Source organism: Neodiprion lecontei, chromosome 2 (genome assembly GCF_021901455.1).
Source record: "Neodiprion lecontei isolate iyNeoLeco1 chromosome 2, iyNeoLeco1.1, whole genome shotgun sequence".
Lineage (NCBI taxonomy): Eukaryota > Metazoa > Arthropoda > Insecta > Hymenoptera > Diprionidae > Neodiprion > Neodiprion lecontei.
The window spans coordinates 17,995,641-18,012,030 of record NC_060261.1 but is presented as its reverse complement, the minus strand read 5'-3'; the positions used below and the strand labels follow the sequence as shown (position 1 = coordinate 18,012,030).

Below are 16,390 nucleotides of genomic sequence, written 5' to 3'. Positions count from 1 at the left end.
TCTCAAATGAATATAACTTGAGAGCGAAAATAAATATTGATAAAATTCAAAACTTTGAATTACAACAAAAAAAAAAAAAAAAAATGCTCTTCAACATAATGGTCACGACGTTTTCTTTTCTTACGGTATACTGAATCATCTTCTGTAGGACCCCTGTCACTTTTTATTCCTGTACCTCGCCATATTTTTTCTTCTCATATTTTTTTAGGCTATACCATCCCAAGTGCAATTTGTTCACAACGACGGGCCTGAGCAAAGGTTGGTAATAAGAAAATTTTTTTTCTAACCATTTATGATACCGACTCATGTTTTTTCACTCTCTAAAAATCTCACATGTGACTACCAACGACGCAACGCCCGAGGCTATGGCGATGTCTGGAAATCTTTTTACTATCATTTCTACGTCGGTGCTATGATTTTGTCAAGCTTGGTACGTACACTTGGGTACAGTGATTTTAAGCCGGCTAAGTTTTTGTGCAACATCGTCACGTTTACAGTGGAGAATAAGACCGCAGTTACGTCTTAGAGTCACTGTCTCTAAGTCTATAGAGTGCCTAGCTGCGTACACCTTGGGTAAGTCGACTGATGCTTATTGCCAGTCTCTTTCTTCGTAAAACAAGGTGACTGCAGGATGTGCTACTGTGAATGAATATTCGCGTGAGACGCTCATTTTTCTCCCATGGTGTGTTCGTGGTTACAATAAGCACTGAATATTCCACAAGGTACGTTGACATGAGAATGAAGTTAGTAACGTTACCGTAACAATGCATGCTGAGGAAGTAATACTCATTCGCACCATTATGAATTTCAGTAAAGAGGATTCGAGAGTTCTCAATCAAGATCCCTACTACCGACACTTTCCACAGTCGGTAAGTTACCTGCAGAGGGTAACGATTCTTGCTTTACCGACTGCGGTAAGTGTCGGTAGGACGGATCTTTATTTAGGACTCTCATATCCTATTTACTTCTTTCCGAAATTTAGTAAACTATTATAAACAAAATATGCACACTAATTTTGAAACGCTAATTCCTTGAAAGTCATCCTAAAATTGCCCAATAATGATTTTCTCTCCCAATGTGTCGTTACGTGTAAGTTACTTATCTGAGCTTCATAAGTTGACTTAGCTTTTAATTCGAAGTAATCGATAGATAATAATTGTGATCAGTACTCTCTGTTAGTTTCAGTACGTATTATCTGTTTGAGCATTGAATTTTGTGCTGTTGATTTCATGGTGGGAGGGAGGAAGTTTGAGAATCCATTGTCACAGAAAGGTAGTTTCAGCTATGAATACGCCATAAAGAAAAGTTAAGGTAAGGAAGAGAAGCATCTCCAAAGCAAATGTAGGAAATTGAATTTCAGGATTGACGAGAATTTTGGCTGTGTCACTTCTTTTGCGTCAAACTCGCGGGAGTGAAGTGTAACACACACACATAAGCGTGTGGCCATGTTTATGGATACACACCTACGGACGGATCCGTGTCGAATTTTCCGTCCCGTTCTCAATCCAGGTTCGAATTTTTTTGATGAAAAGAAATGAATGAGGACAGTTCTACTTCTTTTATTGATTTTGGTGCGATATACTGATGATTCTATATTCATCTGAAAATTGGCTATAGTTATTTATTTTAGCGATATTTTCGTATTTGACTCAAGAAAGCAATATTTAGATGGAAAATTCGATTTCTTTTTGCTAATATCAGAAGCTTATCAAAGAAATGCTATAAATAGCTTTGGTTATACTTACTTTATTCAAACAAAAGTGAAAAAAATATGTAAAATATAATACTTTGTTGTTCCCGCTATGAAAAATATGGCACCACAAAATTCAAAAATAAAAGATTTTCTATAACGCATCAAAATTTCGGCAGACGATATGAAATAGAATATCTCAGCCAAATCCGAGCTCCTAATATTGATTTTTTCTATTTTTCAATTGAATATCACGTAAAAAAATGTCGGAAAACTTTTGAATTTTTTAGCAAACGGCTTGACTTATAAACTATCTAAATAAATATTCTGATAAAAAATTTTACATTCTATAAAAAATTACTGATATAGAATTTTCTTAAGTCTAACCTATTAAGAAAAATTCGCCTATAAACATTGAATTATTTCGAACACGATACTACAATAACATAAAAACTAGAACCAATCTAATGTAATCATTATTATATTCGTAAATTCTACGTTCTCAAACAACAGAACTTAGAAAAAAAAATTATGGTAATAAAAAAAAAGTTGACTTATCTTGCCGAGCTGTCTTATCAGTGCACAATATTTCTTTTCAAATTAATGAATATCAGCTAGATTAAACTGACCGGCGGTGCCGTTTTTGGAGATTACGCGCCGACTGTCATGTTACTTACGACCTTCTCTAGTTGATATTTTCCTCATCCAGTTTCAAGCAAAATTTTCCTACTTCTTTAGTGGTACTTGCGAACATCAACACCAACTTGGGCACACTTGTAGCACTAAAACCTTTCAAGCAACAAGTGGCGTCAGCTCCAGAATATGAGGTTTCTAGGGCTGAGATCAACTGACATAAATTATTTCTTTTCTCAGATATAAACAAAAGATTACGATGGAAATTACAAATGACCACTCGAGAAAATCAGCTTCTGGCGTAACTTTTCCCACTGCCCCTTGTTTAACAGTGAAATTCGAAGAACGAATTGAAAAATTTCAAGACAGCTGTTTTGGAAGTTAGTTTTTGTTGAAATATTGAGTTCGTCTACAAAAGTTTCTCTCTTTTGTGATATTATATTTCTCATATTTAAGTTGTGTCTATTTGTTTTAAAAGTGAAAGTTTTCACTTTTTGCAACGTCTGGTAAACACATTGTCAGCCCTGTAGCGATTGCTTTTAAGGTTTTCTGGAAGTAAGGATGGGAGCACTCGAACAGAGCCATATAACCAGGTATAATTTTGCACATGGTATAGACCCTTGAAATATATATTTTTTAACAATACAGCTGCAGTGGTATGGCTCCAAGGAGCCAGTTCAATCGGTCAGTTCACTCTGATCCTTCAGTTGAGAAAGACATACCTTCGACACTCTATTTTGAATAAAAAGAACAATCTTCCTAAAATAAATCTTTGATTATTTGATTAAAATTAATCACACCCACATCCACAATCCAACAGTTTTGCTCATTGGCCCAGATGCTATAAATTTTGGGAGAACTAATTATAAATCATGAAAAAAAAAATAATGGCAAGCTTTACTTCTGAGAAATGAGTGAATAGTCGGTTGAACTTGAGGAAAGAGTCAAGAAAAAAAAAAGTTAATGAGTATGAGTCAAAATCAAAGTCAGGGAGTTGAGCACTAATAATCAAAGATTCTTAGTAAGCATTAATAACCAAGAGTCGAAGTATATAGTAATAATCAAGCAGTCAAAGAGAATGATAATAACCAGAGAGTTGAAGTAAACAGAAGGTAAGTGAGTTTAAACGTTAAAAAGCCTTACTGATTAAAGATGGTTATTATGGTACGTTTCGACCAAAAACCGTGAGTATTCTTCTGATCAGAGTGGGTGTCCCAACCTGTGGTACACGCATCAGAGAATATTTCTGCCAAAGGAATAAATTGTCTGACAGTGTTGTTTAGATAATAGAATTCTTGATTTCTACCTTAATATTTCCGTTTAAACACTTTTGGAAATCGTTAAATCTTATACTCACATAATCTTGATTATGTAGGGTGAATGCGAGTAATTTCTCACATTCTAAGCATTCACCATAAAGCCAACCGTATGCTACCATTGGATAAGCTGCTATTAACGAACCAATTACCCGAGGAAATTCCCTTGTAGTGGACACAATCATTTTTACAAATGAGGTTTGTATTAATCTGGTAATTCTGAAGTGAATTTGATGTTTCAGATTGGTTTTATGATTTTTTGTATAAAAGTGCATGACGAAAAATGTGATCGCAATTTTTTTCAGAATTTTTTTACTCAGCGTAGCTGCAGTATAATTTAAAAACTTGAAAAAAGAAACGACTTTCTAAAATCTGAAACAATTCAGAGAAATCTCATAAAATATAACAACATTTTTGACTCCTATTAGAAGATGGAGATTTCATAATTTAAATAAATAAACAAAAGAAAGAATAATTCAAAAAAAAAGTTTATTATTATTGGATGGAAATTTTTGACATAAGAATGAAAATAATAGCTCATTACAATATCTCTCTGAATAGACAATTTTCGGTCCATATTTTAATGAGCTCTTATGTTTATTCTTATGTCAAAAATGTAATCCAATAACAATCGGTTTTTTCCCCGCATTATCTTTTCAAGTTATGAAATTGCCATCTTTTAACGGGGATCAAAATTTTTTCCATATTTTATAAGATTTTTCTGATTGTTTTCAGATTCTAGAAAGTGGGTTTTTTTTTTCAAGTTTTTAAATTATTCTGCAGATACACTGGGTCAAAATATTCGGAAGTAAATTGCGATTGCGTTTTTCGTCGTGTACTTTCATACAAAAAATGATAAAGCCAATCTGAGACATCGACTTAGAATCTTGATCGATATTTCATGGAATGCCCCAAATACAAAGGGGCTTGTACACAATCGAAAGAGAAGAAAGCATGTAAATTCAGAGATTGACCTTTAAAAGTGAAATGTAAATATTTCCTATTCTGAATAATATGTATCTTTCAGATCTAAACTGAGCATGTAAGAATTACGTGCGATAAGCTTTGTTACTTTTCTTGACCCTCCACGGTCACGCGGGGTCGAAACGACCCCACTCTCAACTTTAACACTAAATAAGTATAATTGAACGAGGAAAAATACTGAAACTTTTTTCATAATTATGCGTTTCTACTTTACTCCAAAATAGATTTTCTTCAGATCTCAGACTAAATTGCTATCAGATCGCTCACTATCAATCTATTTTTTCCCTGAAGGTATAATATTTCAAAAGTATAATCTATAAAATTCAATAAAAAAAAAATACTGAAAAATGAAAAAGTTATGAATCTTTTAGTAAAAAAAAAAAGTACTTACACTGTTACACCTTCGAGATTCTTTTGCACCGTTTCATCATTTGATTTTTCATATGACAACGAATATCCAAAGTGTAACCCTACATTTTTTTCAGAAGACTTTGATCAATCAAAGCGATGCGACAGCTACTTAAAATATGGTTAGGGTTACTGCGACTCGGCGTGACCAGCGTGACCAGCGTGTTACTAGAATATGTGACCGCGGAGGATTAAATGGGACATTTCTACGAATTGATTAAAACCCTTGAGACTCAAGATAAAGCGCTTAGTGTTATTTGGTTTAGGGACTATGAAGAGAAGATAAAAAAAAAAAAATGCTCCCATCAATGGTCTACATCGAATAATGCGCCAATGATCAATACTTTTGACATTTTTTTTTATACATCTCTCTCTTCGTCAGAAGAAAAATTTCTTGAATAAATGACACATCGATGAAAAGGTTCACAAAATGGTACTTTGTAGTCTCTTATACACTCAAGAATGAATTTATCCTTTGTAATATTTTTTCATGTCTGAAGGAAACTTTTTAAGCGACCAGCTATTCTTATCTCCTCATTTTAAATCGTCACTGATCCAGGAGTATTACTCGATTTTTTTCTAATTGTCACGGTTCGTTTGTGATGCCTTGAAATTGTGGGAACCGCCTCGGGAAATTTCGCTTTAGGTTACCCGTCTTTTCGTCCTGATACGTTTCTCCCTGTCTTGTATAAGCGCCTTTCCAGATTAAAAAGCGTCTCGCTGGCCTTGAAAAGAGTTTCTTCACTGTACTCGTAGAAGGGGCTAGCTGGCTCTGATACCTCAATTCCTTGCCCATTTTTACCATTGATTTAGCGAATCCAAGAGTATCTGTAAATTATTCTCCATAGAGGTAGTCTCCTCATCTGGACTTGTTTTCTGTACTAAATCTTCGGCCGATTTCGATAATAAAGGAGCCATGAAGACCTTCCTCGTAGACGAGATCTGGTGGTGTAGTTGTGTTGGACACGTTCCCGCATCGGCAAGGTGTTCGAGAAGTTTCAAACGATCTACTAGATCATCGCCGTCTCTTAAATTCATGCTGCTAGCTGTCCCCAAGGGTAAAAGGGCTATACCAGTCCACTTCTGTTCTTGGGTGAAGAGATTATATAAATGAAAGATATTCGCGATGAGAAAAATTAACGTACGACCATAAGAATCGAACCCAGGACCAGCGGAAGCCTATTCGTGGACTTATATCTACTGGACCACCAGGTGTCTCCGCAGTCGTCACGTCAATCCTTCTCATCCGGATGTTATTGATGTGCGTTTAATTATGCAAAGAGATTATCTTTCTCTAATCTAGCTTCGTTGAGTGTAACTGCATTCTCGTAATTTAGAATCTCCAGTTCCAACAAGACGTTTCCCTTCCTCGGATGCTCTGATAACAGATCATCCATGATATCTTTTGACAAACCTTTGGTCAAGTACGATGTCTACCGGGACGCCAGATCTGGATGAAACACCAGAAAATCGACTGTTATGGCTGCTCGGTCATCCTCGAGAACTTTCCTCGACTCTAATCTCAACATGTTGGTCGGGTACATCGTTAGAAAGCATTTCTTCCCCGAGAATTTTACCATGCGAATTTGGAGTATGATTTTCATTATTTTCCTTGGAGATTGGTTTATTTGAAAAGACACATTCGCATACAGCTACTGACGATCATGACCTCCTACGTGCATAATTTGTCAGCCCAAAAAAAAAAAAAAACCAGTGAATTAACACACGGATGTGTTGCATTTAAAAAGAGAAAACGCCACCGACCTTTATTTTTTACCTAGTTTGGACCTGTTGGGTGATTTACGATTTCATCCACGTTGGATTTTTTTTTTCAATCTTTTTATTTTTTCACGAAGTTTTTCCTCGGAATTGTCGTCTTGGTTGTGTTCACTGCTTTTACTCATCTTCTTGGATAGACACTGGTTCATTCCCTTAGCAGGTCGGACAGATTTTTATTTTTTTGTTGGAGGCTAATTACACTATAACATGTTTTGTAACTCGTGTCGTTTTTGAGAAAAAAAAATAAATAAATAAACAAAATAATGAAGACGTAAGGTGCACAGACGCACGAGATGCTTGGAGCGTGTTTTTTTGTTTTGTTGTTGCCCTAAACTTGTGGCGCACAATAGCGAAATATGCGGTATTACGTTTGATCTCGAAGAATGGGACTCGAGGTATAATTTGATTGTGTTGCGTATCTTATTGTTAGAGTAATCTATCAGTTAACGTAGTTTCATTTTGTTACGACCCTCTTGTAACTAAATCAACTTTTTACAAATGTTTGATAGCCTCTTCAGGCATTTAAATTGAAAGATCAGGGTTGCTGAAATCAGCGTTAAAATGAAACGATAATCGTCTATCTTTTCAACTTTATCTATTGTGTCATCTTTTATTATTTCACATACTACCCTCAAACACATCGAGTCCATGAATATTGTGGAAAAAAATAGGTCCGTTACATGAGTCAACTCAAATTTTTACGAACAATAATATATTCATAATAATCACTGCGATTATTCGTTACTAAACGTTATTACAATGATATTTCGCTTTATTCACAATGCAAGCAGGTTGAGCCCCATATGTGACAATTGATGCACTGGTGTTTTTTAGAAATGAAATATGACAGACAAATTAATGTGTGTCTGTATTGTTATTTGTCAAAGATTCATGGAAATTTCTTTATAGATTTCGAGTAACGTTTCGACGTATTTTTATGAGGTTTTTTTATTTCTACTTTTCTGACTCATGGTAACGTTTTTTTTTATGCTCTGCAATAGAATTCCTGACTGGACTATTAACACGAACACCAGATTTTAGTTTTGCTCTTCCAGTTTCTTTCGGAATTATAACGTGCTACAATCGACACTGCAAGCGATATCAGAGTTGAGATCATGCGTCATCAAGTACTGAACTGGGATGGCTTTATAGATTTGTGCTATTCAATAATTCTAGAAAAATATCTTTCGATGTAGTTTGCTTACTAATTTTACGTCCTCCAGAGCTTGGATTCTTTTCCTACACTCTTACAGCTTATACCCTACATCCTCTTCTTATCACGACCTCGCGCCCTCAGTTCCCATACCGCATCATCAGAATGCTCCCTCTACTCCTAAACTGTAACTAACCAGTCCCTTGCATGCTGCCTTCCATGTAATATATACTCTCAAGTCATCTTTCATTAGGCCAACATCTAAATTCACCTCTCCTTCCTTTTACCTCCTCCACATCTCCTCATTGTGCTCTCCATATCTTTCACAACGAATCAATTATATGCTCAAACATTCAACTCCGAAATACGAGTTCCTCTGCTTTCCGCTTGTTCATCACAATCATTCATCCCGTGACACTGAAATGATCCTACATCAGGGTTTTTTGAAGATATAAAAAAAAAAGAAATCTTGAACGAGCGATCTGAAAAATAAATCGACTTAAAGAATTGACTTTTCTTGGTTGAAAACAGTTTATTGATGATAATTTTTAACACGACACCGTTCGACAAACTCTGTTTAGAGATGTTTCGTGGTCTAGGGAAACACGTTCTGCTATAGTATGCGACAGACCGTGAGTTGGCGATTTGATCGTTACTGAAAGTTTCGTCACGGGTTTCCCCTGATTAGACGTCAAGACACGGCAACACGTACAGAAGTCCTCACGTATCTTGTGAAAAGACGATTTCAGTCTCAAGATTAAATCACCGTTGGTTAGCCATTGCTAGGTGAAAGGCAACGCGAATAAACTTCCATAAAATTGATACTTCAAAACTTGCAAAAGCTCGCGTGAAAGCGATCACCTAATTAGGTTATAAAAGATTGCGAGCTTTCGGCCTCCACCAAAGCGGGGGATGATTTTTATCGACTTTTTCTTTCCACGCGGTCAATTAGTCGAGAATGGTTGAATACAGCTCAAAATTGATGATAAAAAGCTCCGGATTCTCCGTGATCAATTTGTCTGGTTCAGGTTTTCGGTCTGCTTGTTTTTAGCAGATAAATTGTGTCCTCATCGAAATCGACACGAATTGATTAAAGGTTTTAGCAAGGGCTTTTCCGACTCTCCTTTATCCTTCTGCTATAGAATTCATCCGCCTCGATATTGTTTCAAGCTTTATTTGGAAAGCGTTTTATACTCTCTCTTTGCCTGCAACAAAGATTTGCGATTCACTGCGGTGTTAGCACTAATTACCACTCATCCTTACTTTAGGCGATAACGAAGACTGAAGGCGTTTACATTAAACCAAAAATACATATTTAAGTAAGTTTTACGTTTTGGGATGAAAGTCACGAGAGATCTTCGGTTCACTACGAGATTTAGATTTATGTTCGATTTACAGACCTTGTGATTTCTGTATCATGAACTCCCATGATCACCTCGTAGAGATTTCTCGTTCAGCTCGTCATTATCTGTGAATTCGATCATTTCTAGTAGTGCTAATTATCACTGTCGAACCAAATCCTAAAAAAAATAAAAATTGTGTGTGTCAGCTCCGACGCACGACTGGAGTTTGCTCCTTACGAACGATAATTATGATATATAGCGAATAGAAAAAGAGGGTAAATGAACGCATCTTCCAAAATGATAAGAGAAACAAACATATATCTGTAATTATTCGGATTATTTATATTACTTCAAAAGTTTCCAAATTTTGAGTGCATATTCGTAATGAGTGACCGCAAAAACCCCTGAGTACCAACTTTCCTTCCCGTCAAACGACTTTTTACATTTTCGGTTCGCCATATTGGATCCGCCATCTTGGATTTCTAACTTTTGAGTGCGGATTCGTAATTAGCGACTCCGAAAATTTTCGAGTGCCAACTTTCGCTTTCGTCAAGGGACTTTTTGTCGCCATCTCGAATTTCTGACTTTTGAGTGTAGATTCGTAATTAGCGACCCCGAAAACCCCCGTGTACCAACTTTCGCTCTTGTCAAACGACTTTTTGCATTTTGGTCCGCCATATTGGATCCGCCATCTTGAATTTCTAACTTTTGAGTACGGATTCGTAATCAGCGACCCTAAAAACCCCCGAGTACCAACTTTCGCTCTTGTCAAACGACTTTTTGCACGTTTGGTCCGCCATATTGAATCCGCCATCTTGAATTTTCAAATTTTGAGTGCAGATTCGTAATCAGCGACCCAAAAACCCTCGAGTACAAAATTCAAGTCGATAGTAAGTAAGGAAAAATGTGTGCCGCTAAGGGTTAATATAAGTAATGAAAATAATGTATAAATATAAAATATATTAAATCAATTAGTCAAAACTAATAAAAACACTAAATAAAAGATCTAGTTGTTCGTGTTTGAAATGTATATTATTCATAAATGTAAACGATAAGCGTACCAATTAACCGCATCCATGTGTTTTTCGGATTCTTCTTCATTATCATCTAAATCAATTTCTTCCATATTTTCAAATATTTTGAGGTGATAACGTCACGTCTTATAAATTCATACGCAGGCACACAACACACACGTACAGACATACGCACACATTCAACTCTCAGACCAGAGGTAGCGAACTATACAGTGAGACTACGAAGCACCGCACAAAGAGGAGACCCCGAGTATAGGATACACTGTGTGATGTATTCCATCTCATTCTCAGTCATTCTTTTGCACGTTCAATATATATGTTTGTCTCTTTCTATAACGCGTCAAGTTTTCGTGTTACACTTGATTTTACTCCTCATATAATTTCCGTACCGGGCCCTATAACTCAAATCGTTTCTTAAGGAGTAAACTCCAAAAAGCAGTTATACGTAATTCTCGTCCACCAATGAACCGTACACTTTCATAGCAAGTTTCAAGCATTCGTAATTTTTATCGAAAGTTCAGTCTAGAATACTCAAATTACATTCAACCATTTAGAGAATTACTTAGAAAAGATAGTGTACGTAAATGGCAGGAAAAATATCAGATGGAACTGGAGAATTTGAAGAAAAACTTTGTAAGTTGCGTAACATTAAAACACCACAAGCAAAATAAGATCTTTAGTGCATAAACAGATGCAAGTAAGTCCAGTATTAGTGGAATATTATATCAAAGACGTCATCAATACGTTATATCTTTGATAAGTCGTTGCTTATTAAAATCAGAACTAAATTATTGTGCAACAGAATAAGAACTATTGGTTATGGTACGCGCAATTAATTAATTTCAAATTTATTTGTACGGTACTCATTTTAAAATTATATCTAATCATAAAGCACTAACATTTCTACGAAGTACACCTTTTCTTGACTCGCGTTTAATGAGATGAAGTTTCTTATTGTAGCAACATACTTTTGATATAAAATATCATGCAAGGAAAAAGATAATTTGGTAGGTAATTTTTTCAGTAAAAATTATGCACACCGACAAAATAAGGTTAAATCGGGTGAATTTATTAGTACCATGTTCAAATAATCATAAGAGCTACAACACAAGCTAGTTTGAATGAAATCTCGAACCACTACTTCATCAATATCAGAAAATCTAAAGCTATTTTATCAGATCATGGAACACAATTCATAGTAAATGGAAAGAAAGTTAGTTTAGAAAAAGGAGACATATTTTCTTCAACTCGCCATCCTCAATCAAATCTAACAGAACGTGTTATGAAAGAAACATGAAGATTAAATTTCCAACAATAACGGATATTACAATTGAAACGCGAATAGCAATAGTAAAAACCCCAAAGAATTTTGAGCAGTGCAGACGAAATCAAAAAGGTATCTCAACAGTAGAGTTAAGTTTAGGAGATGTTGTTTTATTAAGAGTTCTTTATCCGTCTCCTGTAATCGATAAGGTGGCTCACACATTTTTGGGCTTTACCAATGACCTTATAGAATTTATCGAGTCAGAATTGGTAATACTTATAGACTGGTAGATACCAAACAAAATAACAAAGTAGTTGTAACACATAATCGTTGTAGTTTAAGAAAGTATCATCAATTTATCCACTAAGAAATTATTATTATATTCAAGGAAAGCTATGATGACAAGTAAGTTGGGAAATTTATATACATCTACTTTTCGTAATGGTAAATTTTGAAAATTGGCTAATCGAATTGTAAGTACTGACAACCTACTCCAAATCAAGACAATTCATCTGTAACGTACGACACTTCTAAAATATAAGGATATCTAATTGGTAATTGGTCAAAATCTGAAATTCATCAATTAAGGTAATTTGTAATAATATTTTGTAAATTTGACAACTGTATATTCATTTATAGACTCTTTACTCAATGTCTAAATCAAATAAATTTATATAGCTGACCAATTATCCTGTTAACCTATACAATTGTTAATAACTTTTATAAAAACCAATACAGTTATAAAAAAATTTATTACAAATTTTTTGAAGATTGATGTATCAACGGTGGTATCAAGTACCCGAATTTATTTCGAAAGAAAAATAGTTACAAGGAATGAATGATTACAAATGTGAGATGGGTGAATTAACTAGTTTTATAGATAATTAGATGAAATAACGAATCACTCAATTATAATGTTGATTTCGAATCAAGCAATTATTAAATTTTAATTTATTTGCACATTCACAGTATTACAATCTGCACTATGCTTTATTGAAATAATTCTCTTAACATAAATACTTTAATTAAATATACATTGATTAACAAATTCTGTGGATCGATTCTTAAAATTCGGTTTCGACAATGATTTTATTCACTCACAAGATTCACTAAGTGTAGTCACATCAATAATATTAAAGTTGAAAGTTTCTGATGTGAGTCTTGTATGGTTATTAGGCTGAAGTTAGTAATGTTAACGTAACAATATATCAGCAGAAAAAATTATTATTGGGTAATTTTAGGATGACTTTCAAGGAGTTGGCCTTTCAGAATAAGTGTATATTTTGTTCATAATCGTTCGATAAATTTTGTAAAATCATAAAGATGCGAATTAGCGATTTCTCCCAAACTTGCCTCGTTAAGGTAACGTCACCAACTTCATCCTCATATATGATTTGGATTGACCTGTACTACGCGTGAATTCAAAATCAATATTGTTCTGTCCATTTGAATAAGTCTGTTTTATGCAATGTCGAATTTTGTTCTCGACTTTTTCGTCTGATGTCTAAAATAGTTTTATTCTGTCTAAATGACTAAATTAATTCTAACTTCTCTTTTCTGACTCAGGATTTAAATGAAGAATGAAATGTAGGCGCAGTTTAAATGCTTATTCTTTTTCAATTCATAATGGAAATAATTTAATAGTGTAATGGAAATTATTTCCATTATGAATTGAAAAAGTAATGGTTAATGCATTACTTTTTCATTAAAAAATTTGCAACCCTGTTAATGATTGGTGAACAACGTTCTTAAATATGTTAGCACGAGACGATTCGTCTGGAACGACCAAGCGATGAAGTGCCGACAGAAAATCTCTGTTCTAGGAAAAGGAGCTTGCAAAGTGCTTATGAATCCTTTCCTAGCGTTCTTGGCATTTAGTCGGCGGAGTGGAGTCCATGACTCCAAGTCTTGCGAATTCCAGTCGAAGATTATGTGTTTTATGTGAGGGTTAATATTGAAGATACAATTTATTTATACGCTGGTTAGCATTGCATAGATGTGAGCTAGGTTTGTCAAATAACGGATAGTATGATCTATAAGAATTTACATTTTGGTCAGAGAATCGCACACTTTTCTACGTTCAAATGGAAAAGCCCATCTACGCCTGATTTTCAATAATTCCACTACATAGAATTCTATTTTAAATCTTGAGAGCATCCTCATTAGCGAGTAGTAATAAATTATGAATTTGGCATTTTTTTTTTTTTTTGGCTGTAATTCACCAAGATTTTGTAGATTCCTTTGGATTTTATTTTGTTGTGTGTTTTTATTCAAGAAAATCAATGCACCTGATAGTTTTTCAATTACGATGAAGTTATGTAATCCATTTGTCATCGGACTCACTGGCGCCTCGAAGAGCTCAAGGGTTTCAGGTTTCGACGTTCTGAGTAGCAAAGACAAGGAGTAACTTGAAGCAGAGTAGGGAATCATAGTTTGTCAATTTGGGATGTTTGGAGAAAGAAAACTCAGCAGTCCTCGCTAAGTTGGCTAAACCAATACCATAAACGATAAGGCAAGAACTGAAGACTACTCATGTGACAGAAGACAAGTGTTTTTATTCCCAAAAAGGGCGAACCAATGAAGAGTTACAACACCATATCTCCTGCCTCCTTGTGAATATAAGCAGGGGCTGCAGGCCACTGATTAAAATGAAAATCTATAATCAGCTGGAAGCAAACTGGAATCAGGTTGACAGCAATTGTCCGTAGTAAACACATCACAAATTATACTCTTTACACATTTTCTATTGAATTTCCTAATAAATTCAATTACTCATTGAACATCGAAATATTAGAAGCTCGTTGCACCTATACAAATAGTGAAATATCTTTCAATTGTTCAAAGTCCTGAGTACAATGTGGTCTCTTTATTAACAAACCAGTGTGCATATCTCACGTATGTACGTTTACACGCAGAGCCTTTGAGCTCAACAATTTTTGAAACAAGATCCCAATTTAGAACGGGGAAATTGAAATGAGAGATCAATAGTCTTCCAACAATATTTAATTCTAGAAATTTATCGGATATTTGACATTCCGAAAAATATACTTCAATAACTTGAAAATCATCCCATGTTTTTCGGATTTTGAGACCATTAGAAATTCATAAATCTGCTTTTTGTAGCCAGGGTTGTTGGAAGTGTAGAGCTTTTGACGATTATCGTATAATTCTGTGACATAAAAATTAAAATAATAGCATGTAATTGCTATAGTTCTAAGAAGAGTGATATTCCAACTTCCGCGTAGTGAAATTTAACAAAATTGCGTATGCAATAGCGGTTTTGTTTTGTTATTCCAGAATATTTTTGCTGTGATGAACACAAAGATGTATTTTTTATATAAGCGTCCATGACAAACATGGCGTAGAATAAATACAAATCATACCTACATTGGAAATATTTGACGAGTAGGTGATTGGGGTTTAGTGGTGACGTATCGGTTAAGGCAGTAGTCTGGTCTAGAAATTTGAGGAAATCTATTTCTTTCTTTTTTTTTTAATTCTATTATTCCTTAGGATTTTCTTATTACGCTCGTGAAAACCGTTTATTGATATTCCAAAAATTAGCAGAGTAATAGAACTTGCACTATTGGAGCAAGATCAATTCTACGAAAGGGAAGATGGAGCAATGTATGGACCCGGGTTGGCAGATTAACTAGTAAGCATCGGTAATTCAATTTAAATCTCATCTAGCGGTAACAAAACTTTGAACGCGTTCATCACAGAACTATGTTTTTCAAATCAGCGCCCACGATATCTCGATAACTAATTAAACGATCGAGCTCAAATTTTGCACATACCTTCGGTAGCCTCTTTCTGAGGACTGGTAGCAGAATTGAGTCAAACAATAATTTTGCCCACATTTTATAACTCGTCGAATACCCGAAAATGTATGAAATATCGTTAATCAAAGTTTAACAGGCCGCCATTTTGTAACAAAATTTTTTTAAGTACTAATTCTGCTACCAGTGCTCAGAATACCCATACAGATTGAGAATATATATATATATATATATATATTTTTTTTTTCCAGATGTATACAACATCACCCAGAGTGGGCGCCGATTGAGGCGGTTTTCGGCGGGCCATGTTGTGAAGAAATAAAAAACTACATGAAAATATTTACCATCACTTTTTTATTTTTAATGTAGATACATTTTCAAAGGAACAATAAATACATATGTAAAATTTTATCAAGACAACTTCAACGGTTTAAACATTATTCCAACCCAAAAATGACGTCAAAAATGTCGCTCTAGACCGGACTACTGCCTTAAAAGAAATATCTCATCTTTGGTGATAACATTTAGAAAACCGAAATTTTTTTTGGGCATCCCTCTTTCCGTATTGTGCAAAAGCCCTAATAAAATCCGAACGGCATAAAATATTGGTGGCGGATTGAAACGGGCCAGTTTTCAGCACACAGGGGAGATCGTTTGGAGAAAATTGGTACATGACTGGCGAAAACAGATGTCGGCACACAATATAGAGTCGTTAAAAATATATATGCTAATTCGATTTTATTACCCGAAATGTGTGGTATTAGGCATAAGAAACACCTGGTAATGCTAGCGGCTTATTAAACAGGTTATATTCCAAGGAGAATGCGAGACGCGCATATTAGTACTCCCATGTGTTAATAACGATACTGTTTTCATCCCTGGGGTGCTGGCGCTGGCTGGTTTTGAGAGAGGTCGTACAGAGCACTCGAATACCCGGACGATAACGTTCCAATAACGACTTAGATATCGATGTTTAATTTATTCCGGAACGAAGAAATGGAGCTGGC

The 16,390-nt window shown here is 34.9% G+C and overlaps 1 protein-coding gene across 3 annotated transcripts in view; it reads right to left on the bottom strand.

Moving 5' to 3' along the window:
• LOC107218031 overlaps nucleotides 1-16,390 on the bottom strand; it is a 489,709-nt gene that overhangs the window by 145,954 nt on the left and 327,365 nt on the right. The window lies entirely within an intron of this gene.